General features: G+C 39.8%; 1 long non-coding RNA gene across 4 annotated transcripts in view; it reads left to right on the forward strand.

Annotated features, from left to right (window-relative positions):
* The window catches only part of LOC142158638 (uncharacterized), a 53,270-nt gene extending 39,431 nt beyond the window's left edge, over nt 1–13,839 (forward strand). For all 4 annotated transcript variants that reach the window (XR_012692827.1, XR_012692825.1, XR_012692828.1 and 1 more), the window contains one exon: nt 11,818–13,839. This is a non-coding gene — a long non-coding RNA (uncharacterized LOC142158638). The remainder of the gene's footprint in view (nt 1–11,817) is intronic.
* The last annotated feature ends 515 nt before the right edge of the window (nt 13,840–14,354 follow it).

Here is a 14,354-nt window from a genome sequence, read left to right on the forward strand (position 1 = left end):
GAGGACTCCCGTTCGGCCTTCCTCTCTCTGATCCGCCGATCAATTTTTATAACGAGTTGCATCAAATTCTCCAACGTGTCGGATATCGGATACTGGACCAAAGAATCCTTTATCTGCTCAGTGAGTCCTAAGCGAAATTGACTTCGCAATGCTGGATCGTTCCAGGCGCTATCAGTGGACCATCGTCGAAATTCCGCACAATACTCTTCCGCTGAGCGACGTCCTTGCCTCAGCGTACGAAGATGAGCCTCAGCTGAGGCTACCCTGTCCGGGTCATCGTACAATAACCCCAGAGCTTGAAAGAAGGCATCCACAGACTGTAAGGCTGGACTTGTGGAAGGCAAGGAGAAGGCCCAAGACTGCGGGTCACCCTGGAGTAATGAGATGATGATCCCTACCCTCTGCTGTTCGGAACCAGAGGAACGTGGTTTCAGACGGAAGTACAATTTGCAGCTCTCTTTGAAATTACGGAAGGCTGGCCTGCTTCCAGAGAATCGGTCAGGCAAATTCATCTTAGGCTCCGGTGTGTCACCAGCGGGAACTTGCTGGAGCTGCCGGTCTCTGGAAAACCCTTCTTGGACTGCCAGACGCTGGGATAAAGTCTGCACCACTTGGGAAACCGTCTGTATCTGGTTGGCCATAATCTGGGCTGGGGACAGATTCGATTCTTCTCCGTCCATGGCCTTATGATACCAATCTTCCTTGGCTGGTTATAATGTTAGGAACTCCCAAGTCAGTACAGTGAAACTCGGGAACTACTCAAAAGGCCAGGTGTTCGCTGGAGCCCCTAGTGGTGGGGACAGACTGGGCTGCGGGCCGACCGAGGGTCGAGTAACGTATACTGACTTAAAGGAGTTCCCAGGAGTGGAGTGATTGGTGGACTGTAGTATAAGAAGAGTCCTAGGTCAAAAGGTCACAGGCACAGATGCAATATCCAAGGGCAAGAGAAGGGTCAAACTCACAGGCAGAGAAGCAAAATCCGAATTCCAGGCAAAAGGTCAAGGTCAGAAGAGAAGGGTCACAGGTCCAATAACAAGCAGGGGTCAAAACACGGGTAGTCAAATCCAAGGTAGCAGGAACCAAAACGGATAGCACAAGCAGGCATCAGAACTGAGGACAGAACGCTATAACCGGCAGTGAGGTTGCAAACCTCACTGCCTTAAATACCAGTAGTGGCCAATCAGAGCCGAGCTCTGACATCACATGGGCAGGCTCAATCCTGCCATATTAATCAGCCCACAGGCTTGTGGGCGCTTCTGCGCATGCGCCCGGCTGTAAATAGCGTCCGACCGTTGCCCTGGCAATGGTCGGGTCAAAGCAGGAAGTGACGTCCCGGTTGCCATAGCGACGGCCGGGAAGCCTGCAGGAAATAGGTGAGAGTCGCGGCGGTGCCCGCGGCCGCCGCAACTGCTAACAGTCCCGCAGAAGCAATAGAGGTAGCAACTCTGGTCTGCGGGTACCCCGAGGCCAGTGGCTCATTGGCAAATCAGGAAAAGAGTGAAGTTTTCTGGATGGGGGAGGAAGATTGTCAATTCAGCCTTTCAGACAGTCTTCCCTGGGCCAGTTACAAGATCAAGATCTTGATTCAGTTCAGCAAAACTGGGAGCTCAGGCTGGAGGAAGCTTCCCGGAAGGTAGAGAGCTGGAAGAGGTGGAAACACTCTCTGAGGGAAAGGGTGGACCTTGTTATTCCTGTATGTCAGCTATGTGTGCCTATTTCCGCAGTCTTTATGGTCTAGGGTTTATGCAGTTTTCTTCCATTTACTTTGGGGGAATAGGCTGAACCTTGTCAAGCGGGCAGTACACCATAGATTTTTATTAAAAACAAAAAAAATAAAAAATACTCACCATGGACGAAATCCTCAGTTTTCTGATGCTTTACCTACACACACTCATTTACGCAAAGTCCCAACAAATATTTGTACCTTCGAAGAAATGGCCGGCTTGCCCACTGTCCCACAAATATTTGAACCTTACAAATGTCCATGCTTGGCCAGTGTTCAAGAAATGTTTGTAAATGGCAAAAAAATTACCTGCTTCTAAAATCTTTAAATCTGCTGTCCAGAGGGGGGGGGGGGGGGGGGGGGGGCATTGTTGCTTGCAGTGCTGGGACCCTTCTTGATTGCAGTGTAGGGGCCCAATCTCCTCTGCAGTGCTGGGGCCCTTCTTGATTGCAATAATTTTGTTTTATTTTTTTATATACTAAAATGACTAACTTAACCACTGCTCATTTCAAACTCGCTAGGACCAATAATAGAGCGCGAGGGGGTGGATGCTATGTTAACAATTGAATTGAGCGTTTTTTTAAAAAAAAAACGAGCGCTCGAACAGGAAAAAACGAGCGCTGGGTTTTTGTTTTTTTTCGAGCACGGGATTTTCACCCGTCTCGCTAACAATTGAATATGCCCCTGAGAGTAGTAAGGAGGAATTTAACAATAGTCAAGGGGGTGGAAAGGGGAGAAAGGGAAGCATAGCCGATAAGGAGAGGTACTTTTTAAAGCAAAAATAAATAAATTCCTGTGGGAAATAAATGTAAAAGAATTAAGTCTAAATCAATGTGGCTAAATAAAAAGGTAAGGGAAGAAATGCAATGGAAGAAGCGTGCATTTAAATTGTTTAAGTCTGAAGGGTAAGAGAAGTCCTTCGGTAGGTACAAGGAATGTAATAAAACATGCAAAAAGGAAATTAGATTGGCTAAATTAGAAAATGAAAGGCAAATTGCAAAAGAAAGTAAGACAACCCCCAAAAAGTTTTTTAAGTATATAAATGGCAAAAGGATTAAAAAAGATAATATAGGACCCCTAAGAAGTGAGATGGGTGAATTGATAAATGATACTAAGAAAAAAGCAGAGGTATTAAACACGTTCTTTTCTTCAGTATTTACTAGAGAGGAACAAATGGTAGGAGTAATACATAAAAATGGAAATGAAACCATACCATTAATTAATACTTGGTTGTCAGAGGAAGAAGTCCAAAGGCGACTGAAGAATATTAAGATAAATAAAGCTCCAGGTCCAGATGGCATACACCCCCTTGTCCTTATGGAGTTAAACTCGGAAATAGCTAGACTGCTATTCTTGATTTTCAGAGATTCAATCTCATCAGGCTCAGTACCAAGGATATGGCGAATAGCAGATGTGGTGCCGTTGTTTAAAAAGGGGACAAGATCACAACCAGGGAATTATAGACCTGCAAACCTGACATCAATAGTGGAATACTGGAAGGTATTTTAATGGATAGTATTCAGGATTACTTTGTGCGCAATAAAATTATTAGTGGGAATCAACATGGATTTGTGAGGGATAGGTCATGTCAAACTAATCTAATTAGTTTCTACGAGGAAGTTAGTGGGAACTTAGACCAGGGCAGGACAGTAGAGGTGGTCTACTTAGATTTTGCAAAGGCCTTTGATACAGTGCCACACAAGAGGTTGGTTTACAAAATAAGGGAACTGGGTCTAGGAATCAACATTTGTACTTGGATTGAAAACTGGTTAGAGAATAGGGGACAGAGAGTTGTGATAAATGGAAAAATTTTTAATTGGTCAAAAGTCTTAAGTGGAGTACCTCAAAGTTCCGTGCTGGGGCCACTCCTTTTTAATATATTTATTAATGACCTTGGTGATGGTTTAGAGCAGGGGTGTCCAACCTTTTAGCTTCCCTGGGCCACATTGGCAGACGACGAGTTGGTTTGGGCTGCACATAAGATACACTAACAATAACGATAGCTGATCATCCAAAAAACCATAGAAAACATAGTTAACATATATATATATATATATATATATATCACTTTTTTTTTTCAAATCCCCCTATACTTACCTTTCAATCGCCCTGTTCAAAAAATCCTCTCTAGTTGTTATACTATAATCACTTTTTGTATTGTTTCGATGCAATATCATTTAAGCCAGGCATTGTGTATCAGGGTACAATGACCAGGCCTGCGGTACCTGACATATACACCACTGTGACCCCAAATTGTGACCTGTTTTGATAATTACACCACTATGTCAGTTAAGGGATAACAACTTATAATGGGCCAAAGAGAATAATATATAATGCCCCATTAGTATTACAAGTAGAAGTATGTAGCAGGGAGATAAGGTTCATGATGCTCCAGGACCAGGTAACTTTTATTCACTTGTCAGCGTCCCTTGAAATAATAAAAAAAATCCCCCTTAACTTACCTTTTAATCGGCTTGTTCTCCTGTCCTCTTGTCTTCTTTTCTCCATTTCTGTGCGCGCGGGTGTCTCCTCTGTGCTGCGCTCCGCAATGGATGTTGGGCGTGATGACATCACGCCCAATATTCACTGCGAGCGCCACACGGAGGAGGAGACAAGGGAGGGAGCTGGAGTACCAGCTGACGTGACCGCGTGCCCGATAGGTAAGTAGTTTCTTTTCTTTTCTTTTTTTTTCCAGGATTTTTTTTTCCCATTAAGAGCGCTGCCCCCTTGCCACAACCAAAACTCCTTCTGGGCCACATTTACAGGCGTGCTGGGCCGCATGCGGCCCTCGGGCTGTGGGTTGGACAACCCTGCTTTAGAGAGTAAAGTTTCTATTTTTGAAGATGACACTAAACTCTGTAAGGTAACAAAATCAGAGCAAGATGTAGCTTCTCTACAGAGGGACTTAAATAAACTGGAGGATTGGGCGGCCAAATGGAATATGAGGTTTAACATAGATAAATGTAAGGTTATGCATTTAGGGATTAAAAACAAGAACGCAATCTATAAATTAAATGGAAAAGAAAAAACATATACCAAACAACTCTGGCGCAATGAGATTGGAGTCTTCAAAGAAATAAATGAGAACGAGAGGTAATGTGTTTGCACCTGAAGCTGTAAGACCAGTGGGGTCTCAAATAGCCAATAACAACAAAAACCAAAAAACAGCGCTGATTGCAGAGGACACTAAACTCTTGTAGTTGTATAAATATAAAAGCAAATTTATTAAAACACATATAAAATGTGTAAACAAAATGTATATTTACATCCTTACAAAGTATGAACCAGCTGGTATTAATAGATATATATCCAACACAATATATTGGACAAATAATGGACAATCATGAACAATGAATGAAATCGATGAGTATTGGATGACAGTACCAAATTCAATCATGTCAAAATTCCTATCTCAAAAGGTAGTAATACCTGAGGGCGCTATAAATCAATCAGTATAGAAACACACCAATAAAAACGGAAAAAAATGTTTATAGCAACTTTTGCAGATATTGGTTGGTCAGCAGACAAACATAGCCAGGTTCACACGGACACAGTTCTTACCCTAGATATCCCTATGCTCCCGCTGTTGCCGTCCTTCCCGCCAGGGCCGGACTGGCCATCTGGCACTTCTGACAAATGCCAGAAGGGCCGATGGCTGGATGGGCCGGTCCGACTCCTCCCGTCTTCTTGGTGGCTGGTTCCTCCCCAGGAACCAGCCACCTCTGCTGTGCACTCCTCAGGTTCCTCCCCCATTATGCTGTGCACTGTTACACTGGTGAGTTTCTTGTTTTTTTGGGGGTTTTTTTTTACTGAAGAGGGGGGGGTGCCGCAATTTTTGGGGGGGGGATCGTGGGGGTGCCGCGATTTTCGGGGGGGAAGGGTCGCGTGGGTGCCCTCATTCTTGCGTGGGGGGCAACAGTGTGGAAGTGTCATGGGGTGCTGGGAGAGGGGGTGAGACAGCCAGGGGGTGCTGGGAGAGGGGGTGAGATAACCAGGGGGTGCTGGGAGAGGGGGTGAGAGCCAGGGGGTGCTGGGAGAGGGGGTGAGAGAGCCAAAAGGGGAAGGGAGCACTGGGAGAGGGGGTGAGAGAGCCAGGGTGGTAGGGGGTGCAGGAAGAGGAGTGAGAGAGCCAGGGGGTAAAGGGTGCAGGAAGACGTGTGAGAGACCCAGGGGAGTAGGTGGTACAGGAAGATATGTGAGAGGCAGCGGAGAAAGGAGAGAGGGACAAAGGAGAAGATGGTGCAGGGGCATAGGTAAAAGAAAGTGTAAAGGGAGAGACATCTTAAGAATTCGAATGTCAGGGATGCAGCTATCATAAAACACAATTAATAATGAAGAATGGAAATGCACAGAGGGGACAAGTGTTAAAAAAAAAAAAAATCAGGCCTTCATACTCCATTCACTTATATTTTCTATACCCCCACTCCTAAATTTCTGCTTCGACCACTGCCCTCTATTCCTGCTCCCGACTGCCTGTGTGAGCTGACAGCTGCTGATTCCTCCTCGCCCAGCGCGCCCAGTAGGAGTACAGAACACAGGATGCCATAATCAGGTAAGTTCATATATTTTCTCGTGTGCAATATGTTTTTAACCATCCTTTCTTGAACTGGGGACACTACAGCGTATCCAATAATGTTTAACACTATGTATTGCTCATTATTGCGCTGTAATGTTTTTTGCATATTTATCTGTACAGAGATTTTTAATTAAGAGGAAAAAACATTGCTTGTCATAAATTTTATCTGTAATTGTGTCAATATATCTATTTTTGTTTGCACTGTAAATTATGTATTAAACTGCTCTTGGGACTCACACTCAGTATCTGATATGCTGTACCAATTTTTATTTGTGAATGAGTTTTTTTCTGAGCTTTACTAATGATTTGGGGGCACTACTATGGCATAATATGATTTGGAGGCACCGTTGTGACATAATATGATTTGTGGGCACTACTGTATGGTATATGTTTTGGGGGCACTACTATGCCATAATATGATTTGTGGGCACTTCTGCATGACCAAATATGAATTGAGGGTAATAATATGTGGCATAATATGACCTTGGGGCACTACGATGTGGCATAATATGAACTGGGCACACTACGGTGTGGCATCATATGAACTTCTGCCAAAGGCAAGTCTTTCATTGTTGAATATGATGGGAGCCCAAAGAAGTTGCTGTATCAGGGCCCAAAATTCCTCTTGTCAGCCCTGCCTGTGAGTTAAGGGGCTAGACGTCTCCAGGTAAATAATCTAAATGTTTCCTATCTAATCAAACTGATGGATCACATCCAATTATTTCTCACCCACCTCCTCTATCCCCCTTAATTTATATACTGTGTTATTTAAAATGAATAGAAAAGACGCACATCCAATTACTGTAGTAAAACAAAAATATTTTTCTCTGACATTTTGCTGTAGATGGAAATACTTTTAATGCGGCCGTGTGGGTTCAACTGATCATTCAATAGTTATGTTTTTTTTAGATATATGTTCGTTTTATTTCATGTGGAATGATTCATGAAAATTCTGCCATTAATATTTAATTGAGGGAAAAGGGTACCTGTTACCTATATGTGTGTGTAAGTACTCTGTTCGTTGTTGCTATTTTGTGGGAGATTTGAAAAAAGCAAAACATTGTTTCCTACAGTGGCGTCTGTATAATTGGTGGTATTGCTGTAGTATGGGGTGGTGTGCTGGTGGCAATGTTGTAGTGTGTTTGATGCTTAGTATTGCTAATAAGTAGGAGAGGGTATTGCTATAATGTGAGGGGTGACGCTGGATGCTTTAATGTGGGGGGTGATGCTGGACGCTGTAATGTGGGGGGTGATGCTGGACGCTGTAATGTGGGGGGGTGATGTTGGTTGATGTAATGTGGGGGGTGATGCTGGATGCTGTAAAGTGGGGGGTGATGTCGGTTGATGTAATGTGGGGGGTGATTGATGTAGTATAAATGTGTGTGGGGGGGTTATTTATTGCTGTAATTTGGGTACTAATAATGTATTGTCATGGTATTTATTGATGTAATTGGGATGCTAATAATGTAATGTTGAGGGTCATTAGGAGAAATAAATACCCCCCCCCCACACACACACTCATACTACATCATGTTGTACTGCGCCAGCATCAGTGTGCAACAATATAGTGCATGGAGCCCACAACACGTGGCTTTAAATGCCAGGGCTGATTTTTAGTCCCAGTCCGGCCCTGCTTCCCGCTGTTCTTTTTACAAAACTCTGCTTGGTGAAATTATCTCCGTCCAAAGAGAAGCCGAGTAGTGGTGGCGCCTTCTCCATGTATATGCGGAAGTGCTGCAGCGTCTTCCCTACAGGGTCCTGAGAGGGTCAAGCATTTCGTTAAGCATGTGAACTTTTTCAAGGATACTTCCCTGTGTGCCATTGTGTTTATATATACATGTTTCTCTCTGCTGATTCGATAGTTGTTTTAAAGGAGAACTACTCCTAAATTTACCAACAAATAAAAACCATTTATTGTTTAATAAAATTCCATATGGCTGGAATAAAAATCCATAAAAAATCTTAAAAAGATTAAAATAATAAAATATATAATGGTTAATATTTCTCTTTATATTTCTGCATCAGTAAACAAGATATGTTGTCATCAGAATCTGTATATATTAATGTAAATTTCATTCCAAAAAATCTTCAGCTGTTTATTATAATAGACTAGATACTAAGAAAAGATCCTAAGTAAAAATCTATGTTAAGTCCATTTGGTTCTAATGTTTTTACTAAATAGATCCATTTTGCCTCCATACGTGATATTTTCTCAATATAGTTTCCTCCTCTCCAAGATCTTTTAATCCAAGGAATTTGAGACTTTTGGGGTCACAATTTTGGACATTCTTGAAATGATTTGAAACGCTATGCGGTGCCATTCCTTTCCTGATGTTAACAATATGCTCCGCAATTCTAATTTTCAGTTTTCGTTTGGTCCACAACCACATTCCAATAGGTAGCCACTCCTTCAGTATTGCAATTTACATCATTCCTAATTCTGAATTCATTCCCATTTGCATTTGACTTAAATTTCTTAATAGGCTTAGTTCCAGATGTTGTGCTATTTTTACATCCTTTATAGTTGAAACAGAAATTAAATCCAGCTGAACTTTTTGTGGATTAACTTATTTCAGGAGTAGCTTCTAGTGAGTAAATTCTTAATATTTGCAGCTTTCTTATAGATGATCCTCGGTTTTTTTGGGAGAAGCTGTTTAATTTCCTCATCTAAGCTTAAAACTTTGAAACTACTTCTTTCGTAAAATTCCTAGTTTTAAGTTGTCCATCTTCAATATACACTGTCAGGTCCAAATAATTAATCTTCGTAGTGCTCGTTTCAGCCACAAATTTTAAAATATATGCATTCCTATTAAGATAAGTTAGAAACATTTGTAATTCATCATGTCTTCCTTCCCAAATGAAAACATCATCTATACAGCACTTCCAACATGCTAACATGCTAATTTCTCTCCAAAAGGGTTATCATTCCATATGCACTCATCTTCCCACTTCGCTACAAATAAGTTTGCGTAGCTAGGGGCAAAGTAAGTTCCCATAGTTGTTCCTTTAGTTTGGAGATAGAAATCTTTCCCATACCGGAAATAATTGTGTTGGAGAATGAATTCCATCATGCTCATGATGAAATTTATCTGTTCATACTCCAAATTGGTTAATGTACATAAATAGTGATATGAATGAGCACAACCATCATGTCGAATGCAGGTGTACAGAGATCTAAGATGAATACATTTTTCCATTCAAAAGTCTCTAAAAACCTTCAGGAAGGTGTGAGCGGGATTTCAACACACTGTGGACTGATACTGTGGAGGAATCTCTTTTCATGCGAATATCCTGAATTTATCTGGTATGAGTATACACATTACCATTTTGGGATATTCTTGATGTTATGTTTTATATGCACATGTCTCTGGTTGGAGATTATGTTTTTTTATTAAATGGTGTTTTATGATAATGCACCAGATTGTTTTTATTTCTTTCTATTTGACATATTATGCCACCACTTTGTGGAAGAAATTGAAAGCGGTACATATGAAGGATTATTTGAGATGCCTTATTAAAGCCAACATCTTGTAAGCATATACCTTTGGGGGAGATGGTGTAAAAAGTCACAAGGAATTGCGGTGGTATGCCTCTGTTTCCTCACAAAATTGAAGAATAATCTCTTTTTCTGGGAACTTTGTGGACTTTTATATGTTCATTTTAGACATATTGCACTATTATTTCCCCATTTGTTTTATATTCCCATGAGTCTGATTCCCAGACTATAGAGACTCCAATTGAGGAGAGAGAGAAGGATCGTTGATCCATTTTGACATTATTGAATTTGGTACAGTCATCCAATACTCATAGACTTGAGTCATCTAAGTATCATCGAATTCATTCATTATTCATGATTGTTCATTATTTGTCCAATATATTGTGTTGGATATATAGCTATTAATACCAGCTGGTTCATACTTTGTAAGGATGTAAATATACATTTTGTTTACACTTTTATATGTGTTTTAATAAATTTGCTTTTATATTTATACAACCTACGTTTGCATTTTAGAGAGTTTAGTGTCCTCTGCAATCAGCGCTGTTTTTTGTTTTTTGTTATAAATTAAATGGAATTAATTTAGGAGAATCTATAATGGAAAAGGATTTGGGAGTGCTCGTAGACAGTAGACTTAGCAATAGTGCTCAATGTCAAGCAGCAGCTGCAAGGGCAAATAAAGTATTGGCATGCATAAAAAGGGGCATAGATGTGAAGGGAAGACAGTGTAATTTTGCCACTGTATAAATTGTTGGTAAGACCTCATCTTGAATATGCAGTACAGTTCCGGGCACCACTCTATATAAATGATAATTTGGAACTAGAAAGGGTTCAGAGAAGGGCGACACAATTGATAAATGGTATGGAGTCATTAAGTTATGAGGAAAGGTTAGCCAGTTTAGGCATGTTACTTTAGAAAAGCGGCATCTAAGGGGAGATATGATTACTATGCACAAATACATTAAGGGTCAATACAGAGAAATTTCATGGGATCTTTTTACCCCAAGGACTATACACAGGACACGCCGTCACCCCTAAGGTTAGAGGAGAGAAAGTTTAACAACCAACAAAGGAAGGGGTTCTTTACAGTAAGGGCAGTTAAGATATGGAATTCATTGTCAGGAAAGGTTGTGATGGCAGATTCAATAGATATGTTTAAGAAAGGGTGAGACAAATTTTTAGCGGAAAAGTGTATCCAGGGATATGACCGTTAATTAAAATGAATGATAGTAGTGGATATATGGTAAAAATAGGACTGCAATATTGAGTCTGGGGGGATTTTCATAATTGAAACAGATTGACGGTTGCTTACTCTGGATCAATTTCAAATATAAGTGCAGGATCGCAGGAGATCCAAAATAGGTTGAACTTGATGGACCGGTGTCTTTTTCAACCTCATCAACTATGTTACTATGTTACATCTTTGCTACACATTCATCCAAACATCATTATTTGATGTCACACATGATGAGGTTTTTGCACAGCCCTAATGAATTTTCTGTACAATTATGCATTGCGCATGCATTAATTTACTGTGCATGGGGCAAGATAAGGCAGCTTCAGAGGAAATAGAGTGATACGATGAGCCGGCAGCCACACACCATTCGTAATATTAGATGCAAGATTGAAAAAAGGTATCCAAGTTATACTTCAATGTGATGATTACTAATCCCGTTATAGTAAAAGTTGTATCTGAAAACATGTGATTTGTTAGTGTGTAATGATAGTAGCTTAAAAAATAAAATAAGCAACATATAACTGGGCAATATAAATATTTATTCCCATGTTTCAGCTGCATATCATTTCTGAATATATTTTAACTTGTTTATTAATATTTATATCATTTCATTCATAAATAAATAATAAAATAATATATAAAATATACTGTAAATATAAATCAAATGCTCCGAGGACAGTGGCAGGTGGGGAGTTTGACTGGGGCGGTACACCTGTCAAACCGTAACGCAGGTGTCCTAAGGCGAGCTCAGGGAGGACAAAAACCTCCCGTGGAGCAGAAAACAGGAAAATACTCATATATTATGTAATATGAACGGTTGACAGTCCAGGTGGAGGGAGCAGGTGACCAAAGAGGAAATGGCAGCCCAGGAGACAAGACAGTTAACCAGAGAAGGTGGCCCAGAAGAAGCAGGAGGCTCTACAAGCTGGTGCATAAATAGTCTATATTATAGATTTAATAAATATTCTATGCTATATTATATTAGTAATATATATATTGATTGTTTGGGCTCTGCCTTTATCTTGTATGTGGCTGCAGTACCTCAATACCACCAGAGGTACTGCTGTTTTGCCCTTGAACATTCCACCTCACCTGCAGGAGTTAATCTCCTTCACTGATTAGTGCCTGCACCTGTTCCACTGTTTTATATACCTGCCTCAGTCAGTGTTTGTGGCAATTCCTTGTTTGTCCCTAGTTGCTGCTGTTTTTTCTGCTATCCTTGTGAATAACCTGCTCCAGTTTGTTACTTCGGTTTCACCTCTGCCTGTGATCTGACCATCCCTGATTGCTGCCAGGATTGACCCTTTGCCTGCGACCCTGACTATGCATATTGTTTCCTTGATTGACCCTTTTGCCTGATACTTGATTCTGCCCTTCATCTGTGATTCCACTTCCCAGCCTAAGGTACATGGTGTCCGCTATCTGCTCAATGGGACTTACCTGTGCTCACTGTGTTCTACTATCCAGAGGTGCATCTTGATCTGATCTCTTCTTGTTCTGTTTTGCTCTCCAGCGCCATCTCTACATAGGCCGCTACTAGCATTACACCCAACCTTGAATCTGTGCTGCTATAGACTGTACCATTAATCTCTACCTGCATCTGTGGCTCAAATCTGGTTGACTTGCTAGCTTGTACTGCAGTTAACCCTTCATATGCTGGAACTGTTGTTGCTTGAAGTGAGTTGCTGTTTACAGATTCCCTGCACCTATTGGCTTCCTTGTATATTTGCTTAATAAGAATACTTTATTTTATTCAAACACTTCTGTCTCACACTGAGTTGATACTAAGTTTCATACCATTGATAATATGTACGTCAATCTTTGTGTGTATTTCTGCAACGTCAGACATTTCTATGCATTTAAAATTTTAAAACTCAAAGCAAGAATTAATTTGTCTCTCCCTTATTGCTGCATTTGCTATCAAGTGTAAATTACCCAAAAACTGTTTACTGAACCACTTAAAAAAATTGCATTGTTCTTGATACTGTCCTGTACATTTCAAATAAATGTGACTAAAATAATTACAGCTTTTGTGCAAAAGCAATGTTATCCTTAAGACCTTCACCACATATTTGAAATGGAACATAGTCATCTTATGACTGTATAATAAATATATTAGTTAGAAATAACATATGATACAAACAACAAAACAATATTGACAACTTACAAATCATACATTCTAAAACACACTGTTGAAATAGTGCTTGAAAAAGTCTAGTTTTACTTTATGCCATGTTATATTAAGAAATTAAATACACCATTATTTACACAAAAAAACTGTATTTGGCAGCCTCTCATATACAGGTGAAAGTGAGTTGAAATCCGTTGAAGAGATCAGGTGGTGCAGGCAACATTTGAGAGAATATGCAACTTCCATTTTTAGTTTATGTTTTTTAAATAATTTTTGCTTTAAATGTGCATTATCTGTTATTTATTCTTTATAAAATGTACAGATTGTACATAAATATAGTAATACATTACAGTATAAGGCTAGGAAGTACACACCAAAGATTTACTTATGTAGTACTAATTACAAAAATATATGTTGATTGACGTTTAGAGCTGCTAAAATATAATAATCTGTTTTCTATACAAAATACAATATTTTCTGTAGAGAGATATGCAGCATCCTTCCACCATCTCATTTATTTTGGTTACTGTAAGAGAGTTATATTCTAGGGGTCAAAAGCTACTGTGGTATCTGTTTTTCAATTGCTTAATTGAATGAATTTACAAGACAATAGATAATAAGGACATGGAGGAAGGGTTCCAACAAATATTGCAAGGAACAGTATTTAAGGTTTGAAATGTACATCCCACTCTATGATTTATTTTTTTTTCTAAATCAATTAATACATGAACTAATGTAAATTGTACAACCTTAATTTCATAGTGTGAATCAATACAATGATTTTACTGTGTGTTTATAATATGTAGTTAATTAATAAAATGCTCTAGAATTATTGTTTGACATTCGAATATATTTCATTTAAATTAATGTCAAACTATAAACCTTTTTGGCAGCATTCTGGAGGACTCAGTATGCCACGCTACACGGGGGATGGCGCTATCACACTGTAAAATACGCACGCACGCACACACTCGCACTACAACATTTGGTTATTTATATATTTCAGATTTATTAAAGGTTCCAGTCCACATTTATTTATTAGTAAAATGTATTAGATTGTATATTTATTCATATATAATACTGTAGTAAAGGTTTTTATGGTTCAGGTGTTTTAAAAGATAAAGAGTTTGGCCTCATATTAAAGCTTATTTCACCAGCATTAACCCGGTGTGGACGGAATAGCGATCGCAA

Source organism: Mixophyes fleayi, chromosome 5, assembly GCF_038048845.1.
Source record: "Mixophyes fleayi isolate aMixFle1 chromosome 5, aMixFle1.hap1, whole genome shotgun sequence".
Lineage (NCBI taxonomy): Eukaryota > Metazoa > Chordata > Amphibia > Anura > Limnodynastidae > Mixophyes > Mixophyes fleayi.